The sequence below is a fragment of the Oncorhynchus gorbuscha genome, unplaced genomic scaffold (genome assembly GCF_021184085.1).
Source record: "Oncorhynchus gorbuscha isolate QuinsamMale2020 ecotype Even-year unplaced genomic scaffold, OgorEven_v1.0 Un_scaffold_4586, whole genome shotgun sequence".
Lineage (NCBI taxonomy): Eukaryota > Metazoa > Chordata > Actinopteri > Salmoniformes > Salmonidae > Oncorhynchus > Oncorhynchus gorbuscha.
This window is the reverse complement of record NW_025748572.1, coordinates 1-7,500: the sequence shown is the minus strand read 5'-3', so window position 1 is coordinate 7,500 and position 7,500 is coordinate 1. Positions and strand designations below refer to the sequence as shown.

The window sequence follows — 7,500 nt, the reverse complement described above, 5'->3', positions numbered from 1 at the left end:
AATTTTTGTTTTAACAAAATGGGAATAGAATATAAAATTTAAAACATTTTATAGACTGCAAATGACCAGGAATTATGTAAAACAATGTTTAAATTCAGGAAATCTGTTCCAAAGTATTCCTGCAAATAATCAAGGTATGAAATTATTATTGTTGTTTTCAATCCAGTCTTACTGGGGGACAGTCTCTTCTCGGTCTTACTGGGGGACTGTCTCTTCTCTGCCTTACTGGGGGACGGTCTCTTCTCTGTCTTACTGGGGGACGGTCTCTTCTGTCTTACTGGGGGACGGTCTCTTCTCTGTCTTACTGGGGGACGGTCTCTTCTCTGTCTTACTGGGGGACGGTCTCTTCTCTGCCTTACTGGGGGACGGTCTCTTCTCTGCCTTACTGGGGGACGGTCTCTTCTCTGCCTTACTGGGGGACGGTCTCTTCTCTGTCTTACTGGGGGACGGTCTCTTCTCAGTCTTACTGGGGGACGGTCTCTTCTCTGCTTACTGGGGGACGGTCTCTTCTCTGTCTTACTGGGGGACGGTCTCTTCTCTGTCTTACTGGGGGACGGTCTCTTCTCTGTCTTACTGGGGGACGGTCTCTTCTCTGTCTTACTGGGGGACGGTCTTACTGGGGGACGGTCTCTTCTCTGTCTTACTGGGGGACGGTCTCTTCTCTGTCTTACTGGGGGACGGTCTCTTCTCTGTCTTACTGGGGGACGGTCTCTTCTCTGTCTTACTGGGGGACGGTCTCTTCTCTGCCTTACTGGGGGACGGTCTCTTCTCTGTCTTACTGGGGGACGGTTTCTTCTCTGCCTTACTGGGGGACGGTCTCTTCTCTGCCTTACTGGGGGACGGTCTCTTCTCTGCCTTACTGGGGGACGGTCTCTTCTCTGTCTTACTGGGGGACGGTCTCTTCTCTGCCTTACTGGGGGACGGTCTCTTCTCGGTCTTACTGGGGGACGGTCTCCTTCTCTGCCTTACTGGGGGACGGTCTCTTCTCTGCCTTACTGGGGGACGGTCTCTTCTCTGCCTTACTGGGGGACGGTCTCTTCTCTGTCTTACTGGGGGACGGTCTCTTCTCGGTCTTACTGGGGACGGTCTCTTCTCTGCCTTACTGGGGGACGGTCTCTTCTCTGTCTTACTGGGGGACGGTCTCTCTTCTTACTGGGGGACCTCTCTTCTCTGTCTTACTGGGGGACGGTCTCTTCTCTGTCTTACTGGGGGACGGTCTCTTCTCTGTCTTACTGGGGGACGGTCTCTTCTCTGTCTTACTGGGGGACGGTCTCTTCTCTGTCTTACTGGGGGACGGTCTCTTCTCTGTCTTACTGGGGGACGGTCTCTTCTCTGTCTTACTGGGGGACGGTCTCTTCTCTGCCTTACTGGGGGACGGTTTCTTCTCTGCCTTACTGGGGGACGGTCTCTTCTCTGCCTTACTGGGGGACGGTCTCTTCTCTGCCTTACTGGGGGACGGTCTCTTCTCTGTCTTACTGTGTGACGGTCTACTGGGTACACATTTATTTTCATTATTATTACAATAACGTTTCGGCCCCTCGACCATCTGCTCAGACGACCGGCCCCCAGATGAATCTTGCACCCTACACTACCCCACTCCAAAGCGTGCACTAAGCTCTGTCACTTGAGAAAGAGGAGCCAGGTACAATAGACCAGGGGTCGACCAGTCTTTCCCTCCCATCCTCCACTCATCTCTTCTCTTTTGTCTCCCTCCTGTCCTCTACCCATCTCTCTTCTCTTTCCCTCCTGTCCTCCACCCATCTCTCTTCTCTTTCGTCTCCCTCCTGTCCTCTACTCATCTCTCTTCTCTTTCGTCTCCCTCCTGTCCTCTACCCATCTCTCTTCTCTTTCGTCTCCCTCCTGTCCTCTACCCATCTCTCTTCTCTTTCCTTCCTGTCCTCTACCCATCTCTCTTCTCTTTCGTCTCCCTCCTGTCCTCTACCCATCTCTCTTCTCTCTCTCCCTCCTGTCCTCTACCCATCTCTCTTCTCTTTCGTCTCCCTCCTGTCCTCTACCCATCTCTCTTCTCTTTCGTCTCCCTCCTGTCCTCTACCCATCTCTCTTCTCTCTTGTCTCCCTCCATCTCTCTCGTCTCCCTCCTGTCCTCCACCCATCTCTCTCGTCTCCCTCCTGTCCTCCACCCATCTCTCTTCTCTTTCGTCTCCCTCCTGTCCTCCACCCATCTCTCTTCTCTCTCGTCTCCCTCCTGTCCTCTACCCATCTCTCTTTTCTTCCTCTCTGTCATTGGGCTACAGCATTCTGTTTGTCCTTCCTCTCTGTCATTGGGCTACAGCATTCTGTTCATCCTTCCTCTCTGTCATTGGGCTACAGCATTCTGTTCATCCTTCCTCTCTGTCATTGGGCTACAGCATTCTGTTCATCCTTCCTCTCTGTCATTGGGCTACAGCATTCTGTTTGTCCTTCCTCTCTGTCATTGGGCTACAGCATTCTGTTCATCCTTCATCTCTATCATTGGAAAAGCCTGGTCAGGGGCATGGATAGTTCTTAGTGTTGGGTAATCAGACCCCCCTCTATACACAGACACATTCCACACCTCTCGGCTCCCCTCTTACACCTGAGGGGCCAATTCTAGCGATGTGTCTTTCTCTCTCAATTCAAAGAGCTCTCTCTCTCTCTCTCTCTCTCTCTCTTTGTGTGTTTGTGTGTGTAATGATTCTATGTCTCTACATAGTGTTTCTTCAGGGTATTTTCTTCTCTTTTCTCATAGCCTTAATCCTCTGTTTTCTTTATGGTGTCTATCTCTCCTCCAATGGTTTTCTCCTTTCCCACCTTGTCTTCCTCCTTTTCCTCGTTCTTCCCTCCCCAGTTCTCACACCCCTCTATCTTTGCCCCCTCCCCCTAACCCCTTCCCCCTCTCTCTTTCTGCCTGAGAGAGTTTAACCGTTCTGTCAAACCTCCCCTTGCTACCTTCAGGGCTCTGCACAGACCGATGAGTCTCCCTAGATCTGAGGACAGTTTGGTGTTTCCCTCCTAATGGATCAGGTTAGGATTGTAGGATGGTAATCTGGTCCTAGATCAGTGGTTAGGTTAGTATCTAATGGTTCAGGATAGGATTGTAGGAGGGTAATCTGGTCCTAGATCAGTGGTTAGGATAGTATCTAATGGTTCAGGTCAGGAGGGTAATCTGGTCCTAGATCAGTGGTTAGGTTAGTATCTAATGGTTCAGGATAGGATTGTAGGAGGGTAATCTGGTCCTAGATCAGTGGTTAGATTAGTATCTAATGATTCAGGTTAGGATTTTAGGAGGGTAATCTGGTCCTAGATCAGTGGTTAGGTTAGTATCTAATGGATCGTATAGGATTATGGGAGGAAAACCGATCAGTGTATTGGGTAACCAGCATACTCAGGTGAGTCACAGGGGTCCAAGGTTCCAACAACAGAGACTGATTGGCTAGATCAGGGCTGCCCAATTCTGTTCCTGGAGGGCCCAAACACTTCTTGTTTTTGTTTCTACCTGGTACTTAATTACACTCACCTGGTGTCCCAGGTCTGAATTAGTCCCTAATTAGGAGGAGGGGATGAACACCAGAAGTGTTTGGGCCCTCCAGGACCAGGATTGGATAGCCCTGGGCTAGATGGACAGGTAAGCCCAATGCTGATTGGTGGATGAGGACATTGTGTTGTATTGTGACAAACATGTGTGTATTGTGTGTTTCTGTTTATCTATGTGTGTGTGTGTGTCTCACGATGAGTGTCCATCCTTCTCAAGTTCCAGAGGATAAATGCTGACAAGCACATGGTAACACGTCCTATGATTACGGTTTAGATCAGGGTTCCTATGGTTACGGTTAGATGTAACCCAGGCCTCCACCTCCACAGTACTGACTGGTGTTCTTCTCTCCATGGTAGTTAACATGGTAACCCTTGCTATGGTTACGGTTTAGATCAGGGTTCCTATGGTTACGGTTAGATGTAACCCAGGCCTCCACCTCCACAGTACTGACTGGTGTTCTTCTCTCCATGGTAGTTAACATGGTAACACTTCCTATGGTTACGGTTTAGATCAGGGTTTCTATGGTTACGGTTTCGTTCATGGTTTCTATGATTACGGTTTAGAACAGGGTTTCTATGGTTACGGTTTAGATCAGGGTTTCTATGGTTACGGTTTAGATCAGGGTTTCTATGGTTACGGTTTAGAACCGGGTTTCTATGGTTACGGTTTAGAACAGGGTTTCTATGGTTACGGTTTAGAACAGGGTTTCTATGGTTACGGTTTAGAACAGGGTTTCTATGGTTACGGTTTAGATCAGGGTTTCTATGGTTACGATTAGATGTTATCCAGTCAGTACTCTGGAGGTGTTGAGAGGACAAAGATAACAACCAGCAGTACTGTGGACCTCAACGTCTGGGGTGCGTCCCAATAATATCTCCTGTCTCCTGAAGTGTGCACTTGTTCACTTAGATTGGGGGAGACATCTCAGCAAATGTTATTAAGCGTTAGATTGGTGGAGACGTGGGCTAGTTATTACAGTGTTAGATTGGGGGAGACGTGGGCTAGTTATTACAGCGTTAGATTGGGGGAGACGTGGGCTAGTTATTACAGCGTTAGATTGGGGGAGACGTGGGCTAGTTATTACAGCGTTAGATTGGGGAGACGTGGGCTAGTTATTACAGCATTAGATTGGGGGAGACGTGGGCTAGTTATTACAGCGTTAGATTGGGGGAGATTGCGTGGGCTAGTTATTACAGCGTTAGATTGGGGGAGACGTGGGCTAGTTATTACAGCGTTAGATTGGGGGAGACTAGTTTATTACAGCGTTAGATTGGGGGAGACGTGGGCTAGTTATTACAGCGTTAGATTGGGGGAGACGTGGGCTAGTTATTACAGCGTTAGATTGGGGGAGACGTGGGCTAGTTATTACAGCGTTAGATTGGGGGAGACGTGGGCTAGTTATTACAGCGTTAGATTGGGGGAGACGTGGGCTAGTTATTACAGCGTTAGATTGGGGGAGAGACGTTATTACAGGGCTGGGCTAGTTATTACAGCGTTAGATTGGGGGTTAGACGTGGGCTAGTTATTACAGCGTTAGATTGGGGGAGACGGGGCTAGTTATTACAGCGTTAGATTGGGGGAGACGTGGGCTAGTTATTACAGCGTTAGGGGGGGAGACGTGGGCTAGTTATTACAGCGTTAGATTGGGGGATTATTACAGCGTTAGATTGGGGGAGACGTGGGCTAGTTATTACAGCGTTAGATTGGGGATTGGGGGAGACGTGGGCTAGTTATTACAGTGTTAGATTGGGGGAGACTAGGCTATTTATTACAGCGTTAGATTGGGGGAGACGTGGGCTAGTTATTACAGCGTTAGATTGGGGGGAGAGAGTTATTACAGCGTTGGGGGAGACGTGGGCTAGTTATTACAGTGTTAGATTGGGGAGACGTGGGCTAGTTATTACAGCGTTAGATTGGGGGAGAGTTATTACAGCGTTAGATTGGGGGAGACTGGGCTAGTTATTACAGCGTTAGATTGGGGGAGACGTGGGCTAGTTATTACAGCGTTAGATTGGGGGAGACGTGGGCTAGTTATTACAGCGTTAGATTGGGGGAGACGTGGGCTAGTTATTACAGCGTTAGATTGGGGGAGACGTGGGCTAGTTATTACAGCGTTAGATTGGGGGAGGGCGTTAGATTGGGGAGACGTGGGCTAGTTATTACAGCGTTAGATTGGGGGAGACGTGGGCTAGTTATTACAGCGTTAGATTGGGGGAGACGTGGGCTAGTTATTACAGCGTTAGATTGGGGGAGATTACAGCGTTAGATTGGGGGAGACGTGGGCTAGTTATTACAGCGTTAGATTGGGGAGACGTGGGCTTAGGTTTATTACAGCGTTAGATTGGGGGAGACGTGGGCTAGTTATTACAGCGTTAGATTGGGGGAGGCGTGGGCTAGTTATTACAGTGGGCTTAGTAGTTATTACAGTGTTAGATACAGCGTTAGATTGGGGGAGATTACAGCGTTAGATTGGGGGAGACGTGGGCTTTATTACAGCGTTAGATTGGGGAGATTGGGGAGACGTGGGCTAGTTATTACAGCGTTAGATTGTTATTACAGGTTAGATTGGGGGAGACGTGGGCTAGTTATTACAGCGTTAGATTGGGGGAGACGTGGGCTAGTTATTACAGCGTTAGATTGGGGAGACGTGGGCTAGTTATTACAGCGTTAGATTGGGGGAGAGACTGTTATTACAGCGTTAGGCTGGGCTAGTTATTACAGCGTTAGATTGGGGGAGACGTGGGCTAGTTATTACAGCGTTAGATTGGGGAGACGTGGGCTAGTTATTACAGCGTTAGATTGGGGGACGTGGGCTAGTTATTACAGTGTTAGATTGGGGGAGACGTGGGCTAGTTATTACAGCGTTAGATTGGGGGAGACGTGGGTTAGATTGTGGGAGATGTGGGCTAGTTATTACAGCGTTAGATTGGGGGAGACGGGGCTAGTTATTACAGCGTTAGATTGGGGGAGATTGGTTATTACAGCATTAGATTGGGGGATGACGTGGGCTAGTTATTACAGCGTTAGATTGGGGGAGACGTGGGCTAGTTATTACAGCGTTAGATTGGGGGAGACGTGGGCTAGTTATTACAGCGTTAGATTGGGGAGACGTGGGCTAGATTACGTTAGGGGGAGACGTACTGGGCTAGTTATTACAGCGTTAGATTGGGGAGACGTGGGGGAGACGTGGGCTAGTTATTACAGCGTTAGATTGGGGGAGACGTGGGCTAGTTATTACAGCGTTAGATTGGGGGAGACGTGGGCTAGTTATTACAGCGTTAGATTGGGGGAGACGTGGGCTAGTTATTACAGCATTAGATTGGGGAGGCGTTATTACAGCGTTAGATTGGGGGAGACGTGGTCTAGTTATTACAGTGTTAGATTGTGGGAGATGTGGGCTAGTTATTACAGCGTTAGATTGGGGGAGACGTGGGCTAGTTATTACAGCGTTAGATTGGGGGAGACGTGGGCTAGTTATTACAGCGTTAGATTGGGGGAGACGTGGGCTAGTTATTACAGCGTTAGATTGGGGGATACGTGGGCTAGTTATTACAGTGTTAGATTGGGGGAGACGTGGGCTAGTTATTACAGCGTTAGATTGGGGGAGACGTGGGCTAGTTATTACAGCGTTAGATTGGGGGAGACGTGGGCTAGTTATTACAGCGTTAGATTGGGGAGACGTGGGCTAGTTATTACAGCGTTGGGGGAGATTGTGGGCTAGTTATTACAGCGTTAGATTGGGGGAGACGTGGTCTAGTTATTACAGCGTTAGATTGGGGGAGACGTGGGCTAGTTATTACAGCGTTAGATTGGGGGAGACGTGGTCTAGTTATTACAGTGTTAGATTGGGGAGACGTAGGCTAGTTATTACAGCGTTAGATTGGGGGAGACGTGGGCTAGTTATTACAGCGTTAGATTGGGGAGACGTGGGCTAGTTATTACAGCGTTAGATTGGGGGAGACGTGGGCTAGTTATTACAGCGTTAG

General features: G+C 49.0%; 1 protein-coding gene across 1 annotated transcript in view; it reads left to right on the top strand.

Annotated features, from left to right (window-relative positions):
- The window catches only part of LOC124028651 (cdc42-interacting protein 4 homolog), a gene marked incomplete at its 5' end in the record, with an annotated part of 21,948 nt that extends 21,421 nt beyond the window's left edge, over positions 1-527 (top strand). Inside the window, one exon of the mRNA XM_046340659.1 lies at positions 1-527. This exon is cut by the window's left edge and continues 449 nt beyond it.
- Positions 528-7,500: the final 6,973 nt, after the last annotated feature.